This window comes from Pezoporus wallicus, unplaced genomic scaffold (assembly GCF_028554395.1).
Source record: "Pezoporus wallicus isolate ANWC-B61680 ecotype Strahan unplaced genomic scaffold, APGP_CSIRO_Pwel_v1 scaffold_6446, whole genome shotgun sequence".
NCBI classification, from domain to species: Eukaryota; Metazoa; Chordata; class Aves; order Psittaciformes; family Psittacidae; genus Pezoporus; species Pezoporus wallicus.
In genome coordinates this window covers 1,269,981-1,295,443 of record NW_026636264.1, presented here as the reverse complement: position 1 = coordinate 1,295,443, position 25,463 = coordinate 1,269,981, and the positions used below count along the sequence as shown (strand labels likewise).

Genomic DNA, 25,463 nt, shown 5'->3' with positions numbered 1-25,463 from the left:
CCACATGTATACAAACCCCTACGCAACACAAATCAGTCTAATTTTAGGATTTAGCATTAAAACCATTTAGCAGTCTGAATTTCCCCATCTATCACAACTTAAGTTCTGAGTTCATGGGCACACAGCTGTCAAAATGCTTCAAGAAATGTCAAAGGGAAGGGGAAAAAGCAAGCCTCCTGACGTTAAGCAGAGGAACCACTGCAGCTGCTTGTATGGAAGAGATGCACTCGGAGCTCTGCATAAGTCCTGTATGCTCTGCCCTGAAGCAAAGATACAACCCTGGGCAGCTCCTTGCTCTTTTTCCTTCATGTGACATCACTGTGGAGCCCGCAGCATTCATCAGGAAACTTGTCATGACAGGGTGCTCACAGGTTCTCAGAGTGGTGGCAGAGCAAGGAGGGTGGTGACACAGGCTGGTGAGCATGAGCAGGCATGAAAGCAGCAGCAGGATACAGGCGGGAGAGCAGGAGTAGACCAGGCTGGGGTAGATGTGAGAGCAATGGGGAAGGACTACCACACCAGAGAGGTTGGGGAGAACAAGGGGTGGGATGAGAGAGCTGCAAAGAGGACAAAGGGGCTTATGGGTCACGGAGGGGAAGCAGCAAGACAGAAAGGGGAAACTGCGTGTTCTCTCTCTTCAGAGCTGAAGGAAAACTTGGGGAAAGGCAGAGATCCAGCAAGGGAGCAAAGAGCTAGAGTAACATGGAAAATCCAGGTAGGAAGATAAAAATTTTATTGAAATGAGACCGTTTTCATGCAGTTTCTCACAGGTTTTTTTGAGAATTAATAAAAGCAACCAAAGCAGCACCAGACACTTTAAGCTCACAGGGTGAGCCAGCAAATATGCAGCTCACCTGAAGTCTCTCTGTCCTTGGTAGCACTGTGTTTTATTTTCACAAAGCTAAACCATTCATGAGCAATTTCTCCAATGCATTAAGCATAAACAAGGCTTCTTTTTGCATAGGTATGTATTTCTTCCTACCTCCATGATTTCATCTCCTAAACCAAATATTTTTGTGTATGGAACCACCCAAAGAAAATAAGTTTGAGGCTTCCCATTAATTACTGTGTTTCCCAGGACTTGTCCTGCAGTGTCTGGAGCTAGGGTCCCCTGCCACACATTTTATTTTGTGGAGTCTTTCTGTTTTATGACTCTTGGAGCAACTGGTTGTGTTTATTGATCTTTCCACACAGCTGTTCTTTTCCTGCAGGAGCACTGGGATGGTTTTCCTGTAGTCTGATATGTGAGGCCCCGTGCATCTCTGTTAAAGTGGGTCTGCTGATGTACTAACAGGACTTGACGAGGCAGCAGCTTTTTAAGACTCAGAGTTTGTGGGTGTAAAGGAAGCAGAAAATGCTACACACTGGCTTCACTTTCACTGTAAAAAATGTGCTTGTGTGATGAATTCCAAAATCCCATGAGCAAACTAGCCCAAATGAGATTAGCTGTGATACATAAGGATGGGGGGATGGAATTGAGAGAGATCTGTGCTAGAAAAAGAGGGGAGAGACACAGGCAGCTGCACAGAAGGGCAGCAGAGCATCTGGAGAGAGCAGCTCCAGCTACACTCGGCACGGGCAGCCCCCAGCACAGTTTGTTATGTCCATGTCCCAGCCAGCACTGAATTCCCTTCAGCAATTTCTACCATTCCTCACCCATCCTAACTAATTTTACCAGATCAGACATGAACAGGAATGACCTCATGTAGATAAAAAACCTGTCTCATGCAATAATAAAACACACAAGCACTCATGACCCCAAAATAACCCCAAACTAGGGATAGCATCGCTTGACTGTGGATTATGGTTCTCACTTTTCTGAGGGCCATAGGCACGGACTCCAGAGCTGAACACCACTGTCTCTAAAACCAAGGTTCAGGTTTAGAAAGGGGACTCTGCCTGCCTGTAGAGCCACCATCTACCTGGCCAGGATGTCTCTTAAGCCGCAGAAGCACAGCCACCCTTGGAATACAGCAGCAGCAGTAACATAGCTACGCTTGGAGGCTTCTGGATGTAGCAGGACCTGGATGCTTGTAAGTTAGGGTGGGAAGGGGAAAAGAGCAGGAAAGGAAACTTGTTAGAGAAAAGATCTGTCTTACCTCTCTGCCAACTCCTCAGCAAGCACAGCAGACGCCTGTATGTACAAAACCTTCCCCAGCCCCAGGTAAAGATCTCAGCACACAGAAAAGCAGGGGTGCTCTTGTTCTCCCTTGCAATGTCCCAGGCCCTCTCTGAGCAGCCCAGGTCACCTTCCGTGAGGAGCCCCAGCCCCCCACAGCTCCTCCGAGTGCTTGGGGGTCTCTGGAACAGCCGCTGCACCCTGGAGCTGTTCCTGTGCCTCCTCTGCGCACAGGGGGAGGAACAGCTGGAAGAGTGTCAGCGCAACACGCTCCATAAATTTCCCCTCAGCCTTCTGCAGACGTAAGTCCTTGAGAAAAATGCCTAAATCCTGTCCTTTGTTGACATAGTAACCACATTTGAGTTTTTGACCCCCTAAGAAGCCATCTGCATGAAGCAATTCATTATGAGAAAGATTTATCCAGCCTGCAGCAGGCTGATTTATGTGGTTTTATTTGTCTAAGGAAGAAATAAAGAGAGTGAATGTTTATACATTAGAGAATTCACACCCAGACTAAGGTTTTTTTTTCATTACAGTGGTTAATATTAAGGGCTTCCACAACTCTTTGAAGGAAGTGTATTACCAAATAAAAGGGGAAAATCCATTATTCAGATACATGGCCCATTTCTAAGTGAAGTAAAGCATTCAGAATTTTTAAGGAAGTTCCAAAATTTTGTATTTTTCTCTAACTTCCTCACATATATGTATCATGTTCCTTCAAAGGTGCTTGAAACATCTTCAAAGTTCCTAATAAAGTTTATTAAGCCAGAATAAATAGCAGAGGGTCAAAAACAAGTTAAGCCTGTGTAAGGCTTTGCTTCCCCAGTCCTATGGAGATGAACCTTATGGAGATGAGCTCTTTAGCCTCCGGGAGGTTGAGGGGAGAGAGATAAAAGAGAATTGTGCTGCAGGGATCACGTGGGGTTTAATGGGTTTTAAGGCATCTCCTCATCCAAACTGCTGCCACCCTACACGGATCTGCATTCAGATTCTAACCCTTTACTGGTAATTCAGGCTGTGGGAGCAGCCCGGCAGCAGGGGCACAACCGTGCTGCCTTGCAGGGCTTTTTTGACCCCAGCTGCAAAAGGATGAGGGTGGAGGGAAAAGTAACAAAATACAAACCTCGGTACTTGGAGTTGAAAAGAGCTTTCCAAGCAACTTTTCAGTGTTTTAACTCAATGTTGCCTTATAAAACTGCCTTATTTACAAATGTCTTTAAGGGCTTATTCGTGCATTATTTACTATGGAAAACTTGTCTTTGAGCCAGGTTAAATATGTGCTTAAGCTTGGAAACAGCAGAGCAGCATAAAGAGTGAGAGATCTAGCATTTTGGAAGCTATAACTTCTTTTTCTCCACCTTGGGATTCACCACAAGTGACCATAACCTTCCCCCAACACCCAGGCATCATCATCTCCTTCGCACTATATTCCTGATTCTCCACCCTTGCCCACAGAAACACCCCCAAAACAAAACAGTTCAGTTCTTCATCTATGTATTTTTCCTGGACTTCAGCTGAGAATCATCAGTTACTTCCTGAATTGTCATTTAAGTGGGAAAATTCATAGAATCATGGAATGGTTAGGGTTGGAGAAGACCTTAAAATCTTCTTGAGAGAAAGAAAAGAGGTCTAAATTCACAACTCATGATTTTGGAAGTCTTACCCTTGGGAAGGTTCCATTAAACTTTTTCAAGGATTCTGAAATATAGGTCCAGAATCAGTACATATTTCTCAGACTATCATCAGGCAATATCCTGACCCAATAGCAAAAATACAAGCATTCTTTTAAATGTTGTAAATGTTTGGAGGAAATGGTAGCTATTATGAAGCTTGTAAAGCTATAGCACAGAACTGCACTGCTGGGCAATTTACACTTGCTGGGTAAGTGAAGACAAAACCTTCTGAGAAGACAAGGTTTGGGTAAGATTTTAAAATACTTTAAAGTGACTCCAAAGGGTGCACTGCTGGGCCTCTGCCCTGCCTCTGAGTGAAACCCAAGGAAAAATGCATTTGTAGCTCTGGTGACACTGAGGTGGGGCACAGGAGCTACACCTCTGAACAAGTCTTCTTTGGACTTGCTGTTGAGCTCAGTTTGACACCTGATGAGCTGGTAACCATGAGCTGCAGGCTCAAGGGGAATGTCACTCTCATCCTTTCCTTGCATCCCCTCTCACAATCTCTGGGGATTGTGCCTTGTCAGTGCTGGGGCCACTGGGGCAATGGTTTCAGCAACTGATCCACTAGAAAACCAACCCACCCAAAAGTCATAATCTTCTATTTCATCAGCTAGTTAAGCTGACGTAGCTCCAGTTGTTCAATTGCTGGATGAAGAATCAGGCAGTGCAGGCAGGTGGGTGGCAGTGCAGTGGGAATGCACAATAGCAACCCCACTTACAGTAGATTATACGTAACACCAAATTCCCATCTGAGCTTTTTTGTGTCTGTGTTTTCTGAGTCAAATGGGACAATGCTCTTCCCAGTCCCTACAGACTATAAGCCGCTGAAATGCTATTGCACTGCAGCCATGCAGGTACTTGAGGAATATCAGCTGGCACATGGTATATAAAATCAGAATGCTCACAAACTCAAAACCTCAACTTTGAATAATGTATTATCGTCTCTCAAAAAATTATAAAATAGATAAGATGTAATTCAGTTGTATTTCTGTACACTGTTCATACCAAATGAACACTCTGCTGTTAACAAGAATATAAGTACTAACTTTGCTTTTTGTAAAGGGAGCCCAGTTTCCATGAAATAATAAGCTAGTAACTGGAAAAAAAACCCACAACCAAACAAACAAGAGCCAAACACCACACAAAGCCAGAGTAGTATATCACAGACTCACAGAATCAACCAGGTTGGAAAAGACCTTTAAGATCATCAAGTCCAACTGTTCCCCAGCACTGCCAAGGCCACCACTGAACCATGTCACCGTCACCGAGAGCCCCATCTATACGGTATGTGAACACTTCCAGGGATGGTGACTCCACCACTGCCCTGGGCAGCCTGTTCCAATGCCTGATCATTTGGGGAAGAAATTGTCCCTAACATCCAGTCTAAACCTCCCCTGGTGCAGCTTGGGGCCGTTTTCTTTTGTCCTATCCCTACAATCTATAACTTATTTTTATCAGGACTCTAGAAACACCTTTGCTGGAAAATATACACAGCATAGTTTGTGCTAAGATTGCTTAGATTTGTTTTCCTGAATCTGTTTTTGATCAAATTGTGAAGATACCCTGCTTGGACTATTTACTTAGAATTTATAATTAGGCTGTTTTATTATACATAGATAACTTGGAATTGTAGCAGTTTGGCAACGTCAGCCACAGGATTTCAAGAGATAACTAAAAGTTGCACAAGCACACTTACTAGGCCTGAAGATGAACCACTATACTGATGATATAGCAGAAAAGTCCTGTATCCTTTTGTAATGGTGTTTTAGAAAGCAAAGGAGTGAAGGAACACAAGAAATGGGCTCTGGCCCAGAGCTGCAAGCACCAAGCATTAGCAGCTGCTTAGTGCTATGTTTGCAAATGTTCTGGCTCCTGTAGAAACACTTAATCCTTCCTGAATTCTGGCCAGCATTTATGGTTAAGTACAGACTATAAAAGACTGTTGTCAATTACCTGCTTCTTATCTGTATGCGCCATTTTGTGTGACAATGGATTTTCAGCTACATTTTTAAAGCTTAATTATTCAGGCCAGTATTCAGCATCTATTTACATTGCTATGGGCACCAAAGACCTATTTGCTGAGGGCAGGACAATGGGGTGAGGAAGTCTGGGTACAGCCTTAGCCATAGGGAGTGAAACAAAACAGGGAGAACACAGAAACCTACAGAGCCCTTCATGCAAGTAATGAACTTTCTATAGGCATCCTTGAACTAGCTTATGGAATGTAATACCGATTTACCTCTTCAATGGGAGTCTCAATATAATTTCGAAACTGCCTGGGGGGATTAGCAGATTGTCAGAGCTGGGTCTGAGAACTCCTTTCCATTTCAGGGCTGACCTCCTTGACTTTCTGACTAACTTGAGTTTTACAGAATCATTTCCTTAGGATCCTACTCAGTCCAGCAGGATGCAGTCCATAAAAAAAACACAAAAAACTGAGGCAAACTTAAAAGGCAGAGCCCAGGATAAAAGCACACAGCAAACAAAACAAGAAGCTTTATGGTCCACTCTTTCAAAAGCTAAAGCTGAAAGTCCTGTTCACCTTGAAGGGATGCCCCTTACCCAAAGCAGATCAAGAATCCAAGCTGTTCCACTCGATCAAGCTTTCTAAACTTTGTACATGTACCCCTGTTCTGTGTGGTGTTTTGGCATCAATTTACTGAAATTTGTTGAATGAGTCTTAAATAACACAGTGGTGGATATGTCAGCTACAGCAAATAGATGCACCATGCCTGAAGAGGCAGCAAATGCAATGTTTTTGCTGCCTACAGCTCTTGGTGATGAAGCTGTGCCATTTAACAGTAGCTAAAGGGTTGTCCTCTGCTCAGCTCTTTCTGCTGGAGCTGACATTTGTCTGACTCCTTTTGTTAGCTGATTTATCTTACTGAGCAGAAGAGTCTTCATTTGCTTCCTGTTGGATTGTTTTACCCTGTATTAACTCTGACCACAGACAAGCATCAGTGCTGCTCCAAGGGAAAGGGCAGGAGTGCACCCAAGTGGGAAGGTGATGGGAGCTGCCAGGCACTTTTTGACAGTAGTTATCTTTTAGCCCTGTTTAAATATACTGCCTGGCTGTACCCTTAAGCCACAGCCAGAGATGTTCAGGCCACTGATGAACACTTCCTTGAGGATTACTGTCTCCTCATAACTGCCAACAGGGTGGCACATTTTGTCCCTCCTCTTCTCAGTCTCAGAATGGTCAGGAAAAAAAAAAAAATCAGTGAAAAACACTGAGGCTTGTACAGATCATTTTCACAGAACTGTGCCAGGAAGTGACAAAAGGAGCAATTACATCACTGCATCAGAGGGTAAAGTTTCACAAGGTGCACGCCTTAGTTAATGGCTTGATACCACTTAAGTGAGTTTCCTCTTTCCCATCTAGGCAATGGTCTTCACCTGCACCTAATGCCAGCTCTGTTGCCCCTCTGCTGCTTTGATGAGTAAACTTAGTTCACTCAACTGACAGAAAATTGTTCATTTCTTTTTCTTTTCTATTTTTACTGCCGCCAGGGAGATGAACCAGCTCACACAGCCAGAGCATTCACAACATGCAGTCATGAGCCAGGACTATGCTTGGGTTGGGATATATCCTGAGGGAAAGAAGGGGAAGAAAATGCTCTATGCACAATAACATCTCAACATGGGTTAGCCACAGCATCACGTTAACAATAGCTGTTATCGCTGTTTACTAGTTGAGCCTCAGATCTGTCCCAGCATATACTTTACAAGCCATGGTGAGTACAGATGGATGGTTTGCACAGCACAAATGGTTTTCTCAAGGAAAAGCTATTTCTTGACATAGACAGGAACAAATACCATGGAAGTCTTAATTTGTTTAAAGCTACTGTGCAGCTTCTTTGCCCTTCAGGGCCCTGACAGCTCTGAGCCACCAATGAGTCCATTCAGATGATGCAATATTTGTACCTGGACTCACTGTTGGAGGGCTCTGGTCTGCCTCCTGATTTACTAAGTGACCTTGTGATTCCTGACTGCTCTGCCTGCAAGCCTGCCCCAGCTCCCACCCCTGCCCTGGTATGCTGACATCATCTTCCTTCTCCAGGGTGGCACTCACTGTGGATGAAGTACACCTGCACAGAGGAGGAATGAGACTCAGGGCGCATCAAATAGCAGTCTGAGTGCCAGCATACCATAGCAGGTTGGTGCAGTCACCCCTGGCTTTGTTTCAGAAGGATTTGGGGAATATCTCTTCTCTCTGTATTACACTTTATAGCAAATACTTGTAGGCTGACATTGTGCCTCCTCCCTTGCTGGTTTTTGTGCTGTGCAGGTTGCTGTAGCCAGTAATGCTTCAAAGAGGGATGAATGCCTGTGGGAGTGATTTCAAATTACTCTCTAAATGCCCTGCTTACAGAAAGACATAATAATTTAAAGAGACAGTTTGCCTTCTAAAAAGGAAAATCCTTTCAAAGGTCTCCTAATATTATTTTTCATGTCTCTTGCTCAACTGGCCCAGCAAGTTGAAAGACCAGTTTGACTCCTGCTTTGCCTCAGTTTTTAATTTCCTCCTCTAGCTATGAATCTTCTGGATGAAAATTACTGAGAGAGGTGGGACTTGCAAGCTGGATGCTTTCCAAAGCACGGCCTTCTTGTGGTATAGCATCGGTCAGTCAATCAGTTAATCAATCAGTCAGAACTAGAACATTGTTCTTAAACATGGGGTGTATCTGCATATAGCCTAAGCTGTGATACCAGCTCCACCTGTAGCCTTTGGAAAGCATTGTGCCAGCATCTGCAAAGTTTACCCATGCTGGACAGTCCTGAAGAAACTAACATGATAACCACTGCTGCTGTTCAGAGGGAAGCTATGATTTCACATGACTGCTGAACCAAGTTAAAATATGGCTGCCACAGAAAGAAGGTCTTTGCTATTCTCATTCCCCAATTCTCCTTCCCTCCCACCTCTATTTCCAGCTGCACGTTCCTCCCTCTCCTAATTCACTTGTTTTCCTAACTTAATTCTCTGCTGTTCTAGTGAGTTGCATCAGCTTATTCTGTGATTGGAGCAGTGGCAGACCTGTCAACAAGGCAGGCAGCAAGGATGCATGGTGGAGAAAAGTGGGAGGAAGAATAGATGAAGAAGCTGGATTTTACTCTTTTGCCAGTGTTCAAACATGAATGCAAAACTGCAGACTAACTGTGAGCTAGAATGCAGAGCAGGGCAAAAAGGTTCTAAAAGCTACAGATACACTGAAGGTAGCTAATCATGCTCTGTCTGTGTCTGTATGGATGGCTACAGTCTGAGGTGCTCTCAGTGAGGACCTGTTTTACCACCCTATTTATATGTAAGATCAAGCCAAGGTGGGAGCAAAGAGTGTCATGCTCATGTTCTAAGTAGTTTTGTCTTAGCAACAGATCCCCAGCGCTTTCCAGTCATACTGCACTGACTATTCAAGCAACCACAGGAGGAAGGGGTAGTGTGTAGCAGTGAGAAGCACACCTAATTTGTTCATTTAAGTACCTATTAAATAAGTTCTGTCCTCTATACATGGACAAGAATGGCTCCTCAGGCTCCTGGGAACACTGGTCAGGAGAGCAGACCCTCTCAGAGCCTGCAGCTCTGGTGAGGTCTATGACCCCAAGGTTTCCACATGACCTGCCTTGCTTGGGATTTCCCATTACCTGGGTTATCCCATACTGGAGAGCTGATGTGCTTATCTTCCAGCTACAGTAGTCCCATCCCAAAAGAATGATTGAGAAAAGCAGCTCCCCAGATTGGCCATTTCTTGGCTGCCGTGTAGGAACAGAGAGAAAGCCTTTGAGCAGCCAGCTCAAAAGACCTAGAGGTATCTGCACTCATGTCCTAACAAAATGACTTCATATTTTCTTGCCCCAAGGCTTTTTTGAGTAATATGTATATAAAAGCTGAAATTGAGTGTATTTTAAAACTCATCAGTCCTATATGTAATCAGTGCCTTATTAGATTTCCAGCAATGCAAAGAGACTAATAGTTAATCTGGAAGCTACTTAGAAGTAGCTTTTTCATTTTATGCTCACCAGTGTTTTTCCATGTTGCTCTGTGTAACTAAATTAAGTGTTCTGATAACAGTGCTGAGAGCAGTGGAAAAAACAACATATTAAATAAACTTGGCCACTTCTCATATTTTACATGCCATCTCTTGCTCGCAGCCTGTGGGTTTAAATGCCTGGCAGCTAGAACCAAGACACCAAGTGGAGAGTCCTTGGCGCTGGAGTTATCTCTTCCTTGCTTCAGCTCTCAGTTTGTTGACCTTTGCTCTTATCTATTCACCAGTGCATGAAACACAGAGCTTTTGGCATGGTACTTCATACACTGATCTGCAGCCCAGGTGGTTGGAGGACCAAAGAAGTGTGGTTTAGACCTAACCTGAGCAGTCTCTGAAACTCAGGGCTTCAGGAAAACTTCAGTACAACAGCAGTGAACTGCAACCATCCACTCCATCCACAACACTGCCAGGATGCCAAGAAAATCAGCACATTATTTGTCTGGATTGCCAGAAGCATATTATTATGAACCTATCTTGCTTGCTGATGGCTATTTTGGAGTTTACTGCTGTCATTTGGGGGTGAGGAGCTGGCCTCTCAAACAGTCTGCCAGTGGACCCTGGCAACATCAGCGGCCAGATAGCCCAGAGCAGGGCCGTTGTGGTATCCCCTGGCACTTGGGGACAGGGGGAACAAAGTGGTCTCTAGTTCAGAACAGAAACCTGTTTACTTTGACACTGGTGAAATGCTGCGGGTGTTGTATTTACCATTTGTACCTGTACTGACACCCTGCTGTGTGAGTGCACTCAGCAAGTCTAAAATCAAATTAAATCGACTGTGTTATTTAGAAGACATTTACTCCTACGTGAAGGTACTTGATTACTCTGCTGATGAGTGCTGTGGAAATGTTAGTCTGTTAAGAAAGGTGAAGCAGATCATAAAAGTTTAGTAAAGGGGATGACCCCTGCAGAGCTCGGTAACATCACCAATGTGATGACAGTGCTGCTGTCCTGTTGGTCCCCTGGAAACTCTCCCTCTGTAGCTCTGTAAGGTCAGCAAAGACAGCACATCCTCCCATTTGTGATGTGTGGAGTGTATCCCATCAGGGTTTTACCTGCTGCGCTTCTGTGAGTGGCTGACACTGCCTGCTTATCCCTGCTCACAATAACCATGGCTCAGCTCAGCCTTCACAAACATCACTCCTAATTTTTGCTGGGATCATTCTGAGCCACAGGGGCCTCAGTGACATTTTCACCCTGTTTTGCTAAGTAAGTGACAGCTCCTACAGTTTGTCACATCAGCCTGCACGTTTAGTTGCTGGTGAGTCAAGTACAGTGGCTGTCAGATTATAATCAAGCTGGTGCTAAAACCAGCACCTACAAATTTCAATTGACTCAGGATTTCGGCCTTCTAAGAATATCATTTTCTCGATTTGCAGGGGACAGTTTTCTGAGCAAACAGCTCAACACATGTTTTTTATGAATTCACAGAAAACTGCACAGAAAACAGTGTTCTTGTAGGGAACCATGTTACTGACAGAGGGAGAAAAAGCATCCTTGTTTTAAAAGACTTTTTTAACCCCCTAAACTTAGTGCTATTTACTTTGGCTTTCTCAGCACACCCCGGCATGTTTACCAGCAGGGATGAGAACTTAAACTGCTCAGGCCCCTCAGAAAAGTGACCCTGATGTAGATCAAACCACCAATGGTTTGCTTACTTTCCCCAGAGACTTGTGTTTTGGTTTTAAGTAAGCAAATAGCAATACAAGTAGGAGGATGATGACTCAGGTAAAAGTACACAGAACTGTTACATGTGGCAAACATTATATATGCTTAGGATTCCTCTAAAAAGGCCAGTTTTTAAGGACTAAATTATCATCCTCTGAGATGCCATAGTTTCTAATTTAAACAACTACAGTACAATTAATATATTCATTTTTTAAATAGAAATACCTCTGCTTCTTTTGAACCAGGCCAAATGACGCATTTCAAAACAAAATTTTATTGCATTGGACATAAATAGCCTGAATTTCTTGCTGATATTTGCTGATTTCAGATAAAATGACACTTGGTTCTACCTTGGACAAGAAAGCACGAAGCTTTCGCCAGCTAACCTCTTTCCCATGTGTACAAAACCCAAACCTCTGAGCTGGACTGAACCTCCAGGCCTTCCCATGGGAGGAAGAATTTCTGACAACACCACCGTTTCAGACCCATGCAAATATTTCTCAGGCACAGAGTAACCTATTCTTGAAATGTGCTTCTTCCCCACCTACCCTGCCGGTCAGTGTACTTGATGAAAACCGGGGACACACAGCAACTCAAAGGAAGAACAGTCATGGAGCTATTTCCTTTTGCAAATAATTTAGTTTAGGACTCTTCCCCACTTTTTTCATCAATGCATAGATATATGCTTCAGTTCTGTTTATGTACACTAACAAATACAGTCATCCAAATGACGGCAACAGTGACAGACATTGGAATACACTTTTGCAAGCACAACCGCCTCTCTGGGAACTGGGCTTCAGCAGCAGTTCTCTAGGATATAACAGCCAAAACCCTGAAACCGTGCTCTTTCTACCTACCCTAACCTGTTCCATTATATCCTTAGTGTGTTCCCTCTGTAGTGCCACAAGCAGATGGAGAGGCACTGTCCACCAGTGCTGCAGACATCATTTGCACAGTGAGCAAGGGAGCTGTTGCAGTTCACAGGACAGCTCTGCTCTCTTTCTCTTCCTTTTATGTGCATGTGTATAGTCACATTTAGATAAAAAGTATCCTCAAAATCATGCTAACTAAGCTAGAGAGAAAGAAAGTGATATGAAAGATAAACAAGGCTTACCACAGACAGACACATATGACAATGCCACCCTCAGCCACAGGGAGACATCAACTCCCAAGCACAGGTTTCCTTCTCCAAACTCTGGGAAAGGGCCCTTTCACAAATGAGGTCAAGCCTGGGTCAGTGAAAGGAGGATATAGGTCCTTTAATGTGTAATGAGGCAGAACCTGAGAATCTACTGAAGACAAAGGAAAAGCAACGAGGTCAATGGGCAGCATCAGATGCAGCCCTGAATCTGCTAGACACTAGGATGGGGACCAAACACATACAAGATCCAGATGTGACAGGGACTCCATTAGCTGAATCCCAGTTTTCCTTTGCAATCCAGCAAAATTCCAAACCACAGAGCACTGAGCCACTCCAAGCACAGGGCCAAAAGAAACACCTCACTTGTCTTTGAGTCTGTGGTTTCTAGTTTGTGCTACAGTCCTGGAGATAGAAGAGCTGCTCAAGACTGCCTTAGCCATGAGGGGAGGATTTGGGATTTCTCAGGAGCATTTAGATCCCACCCTTTCCCACCAGGGTGTCATTCTTGCCCTCAGCACAGGCTCTGGGAGGGGAGTCAGAAAGGGCAGAGGCAAGTGGGTAGGGATTAACATCTCCTTGGCATTGCTGGTAAATCCAGGCCTGCTTAATTATGCTTACAGGGATTAAAGATGCAAACCCTGCATCTAAATGGTGATGTGTCAAAAGACCATAGCTGACTCAAAAGAGGGCTTTGAGCTTGAAGGCAGCTGGGAGATCAGAATCAAAATCCACAGTCACCTTGCTACTTTCTCCAGAGTCTGAAGCGAGGCAGAAACTAGTCTCAACATTAGTAAAATAAGTATGTAATTAATTACAGTCTCATTGGCAATTTTCATATTATTTTCTATACCACAAGACATTAATATAGCTGAAGCAAACATACACTATGGAATCTTCTCTCTTCATATAGTTACTTCGTTGGGGAAATGTTTGTGTTTTCATAAAATGGCAAAAACAGATGCCATAAGCCAAGAAAGGCAGAAGATATAACATGGCTGCTGAGGAAGTTAAGTGATGCTGATTCATTCACAGAAAGGCTCTCTTCATTGATCTGGCCATCTTTGACAATCAAGAAATGGAAAGTAGACGGTAAGATAAGTGGGAAACAGAACCCTACTGACAACTTGAGCAATGGGCTGTATGGTACTTGCCCCTCGAAATTCATCTGCCTGCCCTGAGTCAGGTGATTAGAAATTTCCAAAACGCCTATGACTGGCACACTGAGTCCTTCTTGCCAAGTAGCACAGTTGGTACTGCCCCCACATGATTATGCATAATAATGGAGCACTTCTTTGGCATCACATTATAAATCCAAATAGCTCATGTTTTAAATGGAAATGGTGGGTGACAACAGTCCTGTCATCTTTGCTCCACAGCATCTTTTAATTCTCACTAACAGAAAGAATTGCTTTCCATTTTGTGACATTTCTGATAGACTGAATGGAGACAGGAGTCCAAATTCATTAAAATACTGAGCATGAAGCCAACTTTTCACAAATAATAAGCAACAACAATAAATAATGAATGAATTTAGCGCTTGAGAGAAGTATCAGACTTAAGTGTGCCAGAGAGTCAAATTCTCAATTTACCTTATCTGGAAAGCAAAGATAGTATCAGTAGTGGCAGCTTGAATGCACCCCTGCTGCCCAGGAGTGTCAGCCAGGCTTGGAAAGGCCACCTCTAAGCTCAGTGACACTGCGGTGATGCACTGATACAGTCACTTGCCTTTCACTCTGATGAGTGGACATCTTCTTGCAGTGACCGATGACACTTCCACTTCATCTGCTGAAGTGCAGTCAGTCATTGCAGACCTACATCCTAGAGACATGGTGTTTGTTGTACGTCATCTCAAGAAAATGCTCCAAGAAACCCACGCAAAACTCAGCAGCAATTGGAAAAAAAATAAAGGGAAGGGCTGAAAGGCATTCCCTTGTCTTTTCCTTTGCCTTGGAGCCAGGCAAAGTTATGAAAAGGGTTGTCACTTGGAGTGCTGGCTTTTGTTCAGAGCAGTGGCTTGAGCCAGCCAGTCCTGCAGCAGTGGATTATTTTAATTATCCAGCTCTTTGTGGATTGGTTTAGATTTTATGTTCTTACTACTCCCACCGATGTAGGAAATGCCGGGGAAAGGGTACATGGCTCTGTAATACAGCCTGTCTGATTCTCAGCCCCTGGAGATGCAAATTTTGGGGAACACCTGCAGTGTCTCAGGCAGAGCAAGCTGCACTCTGGCCCTAGAATTGAACTAAGTGCTGCCAGAGGAGACTGAAAGCCCCAGCTGAACAGACCAGCATCATGTCAAACCAGGCAGAAAGGAATCATAGGAGGAACAGCCCTTCCAGGGCCTGGATGGATACAAGCCTACAAGCCAAGCATTTCCACAGTAGCCAAATACTTGCGTTCCTCATATCTACTGGCAAACGATGATCTGATATAATATTGACACCTAATGATAATGTACCCAAGCTGTTTGTGACTCTCCATAACCACTTTGGCTCTCAGTAACTGCTTCAGAACTGCTGAACCTGTGAGATGTGAAGGTATATGAGAAAACACAAATAGACCTTCTTGTTAAAACACTTTATATTACATCCTGTTTCCAGAGGGGAAGTGGCTACAAAGAAAGACATCAAAGTCCTGCAGGGATTGTGGAAAGCTAACATGGAGACCTGGCTTTCATTCCCTGAATAGAAGATGACTTAAATCAAATAATCAATTAAAGATACTTTGGTTAGACACAGTAACCCAGCTATTAAAAGTAATAGAGATCCTGCCTCTGCTCAGGGAGGATGATATTCTAAATGTCTAATTTCAAGAGCGGTGATGTTACCTTATTATACACAGTGCAGCAGTAGACTTCTGGGCGAGTCATTGCAGCTGCCTGCAAGGTACAATGAAGAATGAGAACAAACTGTTTTTTCAGACATCTGCAGGTCAGGCAGCTTTTCATCTGATCTCGATTACAGAGCAGCAGATTTCCCACTTGCATGCTGAACATCAGGTAATAAACAATAACAAGTGCTTTCCACCCCTGTGCTCTAGCCCTGCTCAGAGCAAGCTGGGGGGGAGAAGAGATTAGAATCCTGCAAACATCTTCCCCTTATGGACTATGTATAAATAACACTGTGGTTGGAAGTGTGTTTCAGGAGGCAGTCTGTTCCAGCAGTATTTGAAATGCAGACAGCTCTGCAGTTCAGGTCTTCTGAATTGTCTCTGAGACGAGAATGAGGCATGGACAATGTAATTACTACAATTACAAAAGAAAACGGAGCGGCAAATAAATCCTATAAAGCTTGTAGCCTACTGTTGTTCAGCCTCACCAAAGTTATTTGTCTTTTTCTCAAGTGAGTCCTAAGAGAGCCAGAACACATCAACATTAGGTCCCTGCTACAGCTGTGAAGGTGGGAGCATGACAGCAGCACAGAGCCTGCAGGCTGGGTCTCCAACCTGCTGTCCATTAACCATGGCACCTTACTCAGGACCGGATCCGAAAGTGTGGCAAGAGGCAGCAGGTTGCTGGACCATATATCAACTGCATCTGGCATGAGCCTGCAGGATCATGGGACACGGGAGGCTGCAGTGCAGCTACAAATGTATGGATGCAGCACAGTAGGAAACCAGAGACAACTACATGAACCTCACACTAAGCACGTTAGATTCAGCAAATCCTCCAAGGTGGTTTATAGTCCTGTAAGTCCATAATAAATGGCACAATAGAGAAAAAATGATGGTAAGATGTGTTATGCAAATTGACTGACAAAGAACATACCAAGAGACCAGGACTGCAACTCCAAAAGTGCATGCTTGAGCAGAAGTGGAATAACATGAATGTGGAAGGGAAACCCACCCTCCTGAACACCAATGCAAAGAGTAAGTGCAGTCTGGCCATCCGTAAGAAACACAAACCATGGCACAAAAGTCAATAAGAAAGTGTTAAACGTTAAATTAGCTGACATTTATGAAGTTACGTCATGGTTATGTGAGCAGACTTTAAAGCTTACAGTGAACTGTCAAAGTCTCAGAGAAAAAAACATGAAATTCAGCATTGTCAAATCCACCTTTCTAAAAAAAAAAACCAAAACAAAACAAACCCACATCAAGTGCATATTTGGCCATAAGAAACATTGAATTTTTTCTTTTAAGACAGTATGTATATTCATACTGTATTCAGCTGGAATTCTCCATGCTAATGCACTTACGATGTTTTTTGAGACCCTGGAGAGATCCTCTAGGGAGTAGACAGTGCAGAGCAGGTAGCCCAGATCTCTCTTTGGGATTGTGTGATACACAGCTGTGTACCCCTGGGATATTTGAAGAGCTCAGAAAACCAAGGAGCTCTAAAGTAACCATGATGTGCTCCTGATCTAGGGCTAACCAGGGGCTATTTTAGCCCTAGTGAACCTCAGATCTCCATCATCTACTGTGATGGAAGATTGGGCAGTGATGCCCCATTTCATCTGCAGCATAGCCATTTACCCTCCTACTCCTTGCCTACAAATTGCATTTAATCAGAATTGACCATCCGCTTCTTTCTTTGTGTCTTTAGAACTTTTTTTCTGGTTTATTGAGGCATTGCAAGCCTGATATATCAGAGGTTAAGTACTGAGCCCTGTGCCCTGTGCGTAAAGTGTTTCTTCCAAAGGGATTCATTTAAAATGCACTGTACTGACATGTGATTTTAGATTCTCTCCTTGGGTAAGATTTAAATGTTAGTTTAGAAAGAGTGTGTACCTTCAGGCAGCTCAAAGCATTTGCTGTTTTGTCTTGAAGCAAAACATCCTATCACCTTAAGTCATGTGTTCATTGAACAAGGAGTCATTTAATGATACTTCAGTACTTGGAGAACTAGATATCCCTGTCTGAAGTCTACCTGGCTGGAGATACAATAGATGTAAGAGGAGAAATCCCACATGCTGCCAGCCTACATCACTTAGATGTGGGAACAACATCTAAACCTAAAGAGATGTCCTTGTCTTTTTCTTACAGAAGGCCGGCTATCACCAAAACACAGTGGAAGGAAAAAACTTGACACCAGGTATCTGATGGAGCCACAGGTGCCTAACGGGAGCATAATATAGCAGCTGGCAGAGGCAGCTATAGAACCAGCCAAGGCAACAGAGAAAAGGAATGGACTCAGCCAAAGATACTGCCACATCTCCAAGAACTGTGCACTGGGCTGCACTGGGAGCTGGGGCAATGCCCTCCAGCCAAGATCACACCTGCTGGGAAGCTTTGCCTTCGAAGCTCAAAGGCAGAAGAGATGTCCTCCAAAGAACCCAAAGCAGCAAACTTTGGACACCCAGGAGATCTGTATGTCTTTCATTGACCAGCTAGTCCCTTTCTGCCTCTCCTCTCTCAACCCATCATCACAACTTCCCTCTTTTTACACCTCCTAGAGCTTCTCTTTCCTCAGTACTGTTCCCCCTCCATGTTATTCCTTCTTCCATTTACCTCTCTATTTGTTTCACTCCCTCCAAGTAATGCAACGTGGATGGCTTTTGCTACAAAATCATTGTGAGCTCTACCCTTTAGTATTGCCTCTTTTTTTCATGGCGTGAGCTTAATTTCATACTTCAATATGTCCCCTGTCACCAGTGAGAAAAAGATATTTCTAGGATGGAATTAATTTTTATGATGTCTAGCAGACATCTATCTGCCTTTGGCCAGATGAGTCCTATCTTTAATGTCTATTTCTTTTCTAAACCCATGAGGCTGAGCAGGGCTGTCTGCCATTCTTAATTTGTACAGTGCCTAGAACAACAACAATCCTTCAAGTTTACAGTTTCATCGATCTCACAATAAACATGACTAATAACACATTTCTGGTACACAGCAGTAAGACATTAACTAGACCTCCTCTTTTTTCAAAGCATTTTTGCAAACACTAACCGACTAACCCTTATGGTGGTTCACTACCTTTCTCCCTAGCTTGGCCACTGTACTGAGGTGAATTGATGAAAAGATTCATGGGGCCACAGAGAGAGAGCAAAGGAAGGAGCCTGGCTGTACCTCTTAATGACCCTACAGCTTACAAGTCTTTTTCTCTTAGTACCACTAATACATTTTACACAATGATTTTTCCATGCAAAATTCATAATTTGTTCCTGCTGCAAGAAACAGAATGGAAAAGAGTCGCAGAGCCAGGCTCCCCACTGTTCCTTCCCTTTCTCTGAAGTCTCCAGTCTTTGCTACACAATGGCTTCAAGACTGGGCAGAAGTTCTGAAGAGTAATTCCCATCTGATCTCAGGCTATGGGCTAGGATGTTGAGGTGTGGGTTTGAATACCTTCATTCTGCCCTGGGCCTCCCCTCCTTGATGACTACTCTAACCCCAGGCTGGAGGTTTAAGCTTCTTGAGGTCCCAAAAAGAAGGTGCTGTTTCAAATTTGTGTGATACAACTTAGAAGAGTACTTGGTGCTGTCTTTAGCTACCTAAGAGGAGGCTGCAGAGAGTACAAAGTCATATTCTTCTCAAACGTGCCCAGTAGAAGGAAAGAAGCAATGGACACAAGATGTAACATGAGACATTCTGACTCAATAGAGAGAAAAATTTTTTTATCGTCATGAGGATTTGGGTTGCACAAAGAGGTGGCAGAAGCTCCATCTTTGGAGACGTGGAAAAAATGACAGGAGAAGGCCCTGAGCAGCCTGCCCTCACATGAGGTGCTCTGAGCAGGAGGTTGGAGACCTCCAGACGTCCCAGAGGTCACTTCCAGCCTTCCTGGTTCTGTAGAAGTACTCCAGTTCAGATAATTCCTGCAGGAGGAAAGCCTCCGAAAAGACTCTCAAAGTGAAGTTCCGGGGGTTATGGGGGTATCTGCATTATGCAGACGGTATAGAACAGATGCATTCACATTAAGTGGTCAGAAGCAGCGCCAGATACTGGAAACCATTTAACTGTGGTACAGTAACACAGGCTAATTTACATTGTTTCTTTTTAAAACCTGTGGTTCAGCTGGGGCCTCTGTTTCCTTTCTGGCAACGAGTACAAACTATACCAATACAGGGTGGTTTACAGTGTGAAGTCAACTACTTTAAAATGACCGCACATTACTGATAAAAGGCTCAGTGGTATATGCAGAACTTGTAGGTTTGTTAGTCTAAACTCTCCTGATTTTTGGAAAGTTGCTGTGTTCATGGCAAGGCTGAAATTTGTTGCTTGTCTCAGAGAAAATATCAGTTCTCTAGTTTTTGAATTGGATGAAAATTTCCTATGACCATTGCTAGAAACCTATTTTATTCTGCCTGCTCTGCTGAGCTTGCCAACCTGGCCTCATGGAAGGCTGCCTGAGAATCACAGGAGCCCACTGCTTTTAGGACTCCATCAGAAAGATTTCTTTATGAGTACATCGCTGACAGATGTTAAGCATACTGTTACAGCCACTTGCATTTCTTTACTGGCAAATATAAAAGTAAAAATTGGAAAGGGCACAATGAAAAATTAGGCTACACAGGGTTTTTTCTAGCTCTTGTTCCTGGTTAGGTGTGTTTCCTTCAAATAATAAGCACAGTCAGTTTTCTGAGGGTGATCCATATTGTCCTGGTTTATTTAATTTGATTAGAAGAGTAATTCTGCCATAAACTTCATGGAATGTGAAACTTAACAGCTTCAAAAATCCTACCTGTGGCAAAGATAGACACAGAACACCTGCTGGTTTATTACTGAATTCAAAAAAGGGGGGGAAGCATATTTGTGGTGGTGCAGGATTAGCAGAGGTGATGTGCTGAGAGCAGGATGTGAACAGATGATGTGGCAGAGTAACAGTATGTGTGGCCAGGTTACTGATGGGCAGAAAAGGCAGAGGTCTCTATCAGTATAGCAGGCTACGAATGGGACAAGGCTGGAACAGAGCACGACTGAGAGAGGAACTTCCACGTATAGTTGCTGGGCAGGTATCTCAAGAAATAAATTTGTAGTAATTAGTTAGATTTACTCTATGATAGTTCTGTATTTAGGCAGTTTTTAATGTCAGATATTTACATGTGTAACTTTATTGGACATTTTTTTCACTGGGACTTTCAAATTGCCTAGGTGTCAAATATTAGCCAGAAGTCTTACTGTCATTTATGTGACATGTACTACCAAATTTTCCTTAGCTGAGAGAAGCTTGTTGCATGTTGAAGCAGTAGAGTGAAGTACAGCAGTGAAACATTTAGAATATTCTAGATGGACTAAATTGATCATTATTAAATTGATGAAGGTTGGACAATCGCAAGCAGCCATAAAAACTAGTCCAATATTCTGTGATAACTGCAGTTTTTCCTACACTTGCAGATGGTGTAACATCAGAATTGAATCAAATTTATTATTTATTATCAAATTAATAATTCAATTTTTGTAATAGTTTTATGAATTAGTAATGAATTCTTCCAATATAGTACTGAAATTAGAAGAGTCACAAATTTGGAAGCAAAATACTATGTTGGGGTTTTTTTATGAGAAAGAAACTGAGAGCTGAATTTCATTGTATTTATTACAGGTACTCTACTAATTCCATGAACAATTTAGAACTGAATAATCTCCATAAGGAAACTATCACCAATGCATCAGGTACAGTTCAGATGACCTGTGAAAAAAAAACCCACCTTGCTACAGAAGTCCCTCCTGCAAAGCTTTTGTGAAAAGCTGTGCAAAAAATACAATTACGTAGGCACTCTCCCTTCACCATGAGATTCACTGGGCTCATTTTAGAATATGCATCCTGATAAAGCTTTCAGACTCCAGGCACAACCTTATCCAGGCTTGCGATTGTCTCTCTGCTCTGTGTATCTGTGTGCTTCCCATTGGATCTAAATCAGGATTTTGCTTCAAAGAAGTTCTAAATAGTTTTAAAGGTATTTAATTTATTTTTCTTCAAATTAATATAACAAACTGCCAAAAAAAAAAAAAAGCCTTCAGAAAGGCTGTGAGGCAAGATTTAGTCTCATTTGAATTATTTTATGCCAAGGCAAATTTTCACTGTTTCTCACCCTCCAAGTTATATTCTTTCAATATCTTCTTAGGATTTATCTAAGGATCTTTCAAGTGATATCAATACTGCACAGAAAACTGAATTTAAAAAGATCTCTGCATCCCTACTCTTCAGCTTTACTAAACATGCAAGCTGTCCATGTGAAAATTTTGTTCAGAAACTGGCAAAGGAATAATTTCAGAGATTCCCTAAAACCTGCCACTATTTGTTCTGAAAATAATGCATTTCCATCTGTCAGAATTGTATTAGCATCCATTCACAGATAATGTGGTTACAAATGGGACTAGTAAATGCACCAGTGCTGTAAATAATCAGTGCTGTTTTGATAAGAAGCCAGTCACAGGGCATACAGTATTTCTTTTCTGTGCACTAGGCACACTGGTGTTTTCTGTGCAGTCCCTTGTTGAATAAGCCTAGAACATAAAGGGATTCATGTTATAGGTTGCACAACATAAAGTTATAATACAGACAATTTAGAGTCAAAAAAACCCCTGAAGCCTGAGTTCACTCACAGTCAGTCAGATTTCTAAGACAACAAACAACTGAGACAATGTTGAAGCATTATGAGAAAATGTCAAATTTACAAAATCCTCGTCTGCTTTGGGTTCAGTCTGGGTGGCAACATAATTCAGAGCAGCCAATAATTTACCAGTATGTGGCCAAAACCAATTCACAGAGTAAAATGGTTATCACAAGCAATTACCAGCTTCTTAAACCCTTGGAACAAGAGTTCCAGCCACAGATTTGAAGATCTAGCATCTTTCCACATAATTAAAGACTTATGCATATTCTTTCAGTGCAGGCTGTAACTAATATCCCAAATTAAGCAGTGTTTAGATATGTATTACATGCAAGTGAGCTAGCTGATAATCCGATTAGTTAAGAAGTGATTTTCCTCTGTGGTTTACAGATCCCTGAGGATCAAGGGACTACTACTAAAGAATTTGGAAAGGACAGCTGTGAGAGCACCTCATATTACACCAAACCAACACAATTCCAAGGCAATCACTGCAACAGGGTGCTTGACTGTCCCTGCTATGAGCTCCACTGATGCCTTTCTTGTGCCAGGAGAAAAGCAATTAGGGAGCTGCAGGGCAGGTCAGTTCAGCTCACTTTGCAACCAGAAAGAAAATTCAGTTTACAATGGAAACGACTCCTAGATACAACTCAAAAAAAAAAAAAAAAAAGAAAAACCAAACCCAATATAGTAGGAAGTAGAGTAGAGCAAGAGAGAAAGGAAAGTGGGAGGAAAATGGGAGGAAGTTGGACTGTTTCAAGAAAGTTTGTAGTTACTGAAGGATAGGGGTAATTAATGTCAAGTTGCATCCATGTTACTGTCAGCAGACATGTATGTTCCCTACAGAAGGCTTTGCACTCTCACTGGAAAACACTGAGGTTCCTCAATACAAAAAAAGCTTGAAACCCCTTTATACTAAACCTTCTCTTGTCTCAGAAAGTCTGTAGTGTTAAAAATCAAAAAAGAGAACTAGCATAACTAGTATGTTGCTACTATAGTAATTTTACTACAAAGCTGCAAAAATGCAAAACATGCCTTTGACTGACACAAAAGTCATTAGGTCTCAGTATCTCCTTGGTTATATACCTTTACTTTTCAAGACCAAGTGCTCAGTTCTCAGCAGCAGTATCCTCCAAAGTAATCTAACACTGCAGAAACTGAAAGCACATCAGAGATTCGATAGCCTAAAAGAGCAACCATTCTGCCAAGTAAGTCTTATCCCAGATCAGCAAACAGCACATATCACATTGTGTACCCAGCAAAGAACACATGATGATGTCATAGGACAGAATATAACCTACTCATCCTTCACAAAATTTATTCTAAGCATTCAAAGAGGCAATATAGACCAGAAGGCAAATATACCAATTCTAAGGCTTCATGAAGGCTTGATTTAAGTATTAGAAATCTGCATCCAATGGCATACTAGATAGATAAAATGTCAAATTATTATTTCACCATGAAACCTCTGAAAGAGCACTTGTCCTAACACAGTGCAACTTGTGAATACTTGAAATGGGTGTCTCAAATATCAATGGAGTCTCAAACATCTGAGAGGCAAACTTTGAGATCTGTACTTCTAAATCTCAGGCATTTGAACACATGCATCAGAGAGATGGGTGGAAATGCCCACCCACATTCACAGAGAATTTTGAGAGATTATAGCCTCCCTCTGGATAAGATATAGTTTCTCAGTCAGTAATAGCTTTTCACTTCAGGAAATTGTCAAGGTTTTGGGCCTCCTTTCGTACCATAGGAAAACAACGGTGGTTTGGGTGAAAACTAAAAAGCTTGTTTCCCACTTAAGTGACCTCCAGGCTAGGATGAGGTTGAGGGAGGTTGAGCTGCATCCTGTTTTTCAGGTATCAAAGAGGCTTAGACTGGAGTTGATCATTGTTTTGATTACTCTGGTTTATGCTGAATTTGGGTTACTGTAATGCTATATGACAGAAAAGTTTCGCATAGCTGAATAAGAGATGCATTTGTTACCAACCTTGCCACAGATTTAAATCCACACAGGAGAAAGGATCAAACATGGGAAAATCAGGGTTACAGACCACATGCACTGATGAGAAGGCTAGTGTCCCTCTCTTTTCCTCCCACACACGACAAGTCTCACTTTGTTCTCTGAGCACTGGCTGACCTCTCCACTTTTTTGCTCTCTAACATGTTTCTATTAGGGGCACCCCACATCTCTGAAGCTTTCACTTGTTCTTTCATTTCAAACCATGCTCTTCATATACAATATGGCAGTGTCATATCCCATGGAAATCCTAGAAGCACTTATTCAACACTATTGGAAGTACACAGGTCTTAGTTGTCATTTAAAGGAAGAGTTTTTTGAACCATAACTTAGTCCCGCTTCCAGACTGCCTTTTATGGCAATAGAACTGCTTTAAAGACCCTTTATATTACTGAGGTAATGTAGAAAGTCTTTTCTAGAAACAATTATGAGCTCCACTGTTTCCTGGCTGTCTCCCCATCCATTTCTAAATGATGTCTCTTGCAAGTTCACTTTCATGGGAAGACTGAGCTATATTCTCATTGAACATAAGGAGGATAAAATTATGGTATAAGGCTCAGTCCACAGCAAATCTCCCTCTGCACCACAGAGTACTAGCTGTTACATGATAGCCTGTTTTCAGGTTAAGGTAACTAAGAATGACTGTATCACATAGCAGAGCATATGTACAGGATCCTTACCATACCCGTAAAGTCAGTTACTCATGGAAAGAAGGTTTATATAAGGAACAACCATGAAATCCAGTACTTCTGATCCTGTAAATATAATATTATTTTGTGTCTTTGGATGATCTGTGAGCTGTTATAATTCAGGTTGCAGCTCCTTTTTCCCTTGGACGTCTTCCCTTTCCCTTCTCCCTTTCGCTTCTGAATGTTCAGCTGAGCTCTTCAGTGACGTGATGTAAACCACTGCTGCCCTTGTTCTCTCCCATTAAAAAACAAGTCTGCTGGGAATCCTTCAAACAGCCTGTGGCAATACTCCTATCATTGTATTGCTGTGCAAAAGATGGCTTTTAAGGGCAGGAAAGTCAATATTAAAAACTTGGTATTGCTGTGAGGCTAGACCTTGGTGGAAGTGAAAAGTCCTAAACAAAATAGCATTCTTCATCAGCTGGGAATTCTCTTAGTAGCAAAAGTAAAATATCTCAGTGATGCACAGCTTATACATCAAGCAGCTCAGTATCCCTGGTCTCTGCATCCTCTGTAAACATCTTTTTATAGAGGCTGTTCATCTGTACAGGCCATAAATATTTAGGAATTACTCATTTATAAATGCATTTCAAAGAAGTGTCAGGAAGTTTGATACTGAAT

General features: G+C 42.5%; 1 protein-coding gene across 3 annotated transcripts in view; it reads right to left on the bottom strand.

Moving 5' to 3' along the window:
* Positions 1-25,463, bottom strand: part of SPATA13 (spermatogenesis associated 13) — a 148,983-nt gene that overhangs the window by 72,120 nt on the left and 51,400 nt on the right. Inside the window, exon 1 of one of the 3 annotated variants that reach the window (XM_057399612.1) lies at positions 2,100-2,352. The exons of the other annotated variants lie outside the window; for them this stretch is intronic. The gene's annotated coding sequence lies outside the window, so the exon portion shown is untranslated. Of the gene's footprint in view, positions 1-2,099; positions 2,353-25,463 lie in introns of those variants that run through there. 3 annotated transcript variants of the gene reach the window in all.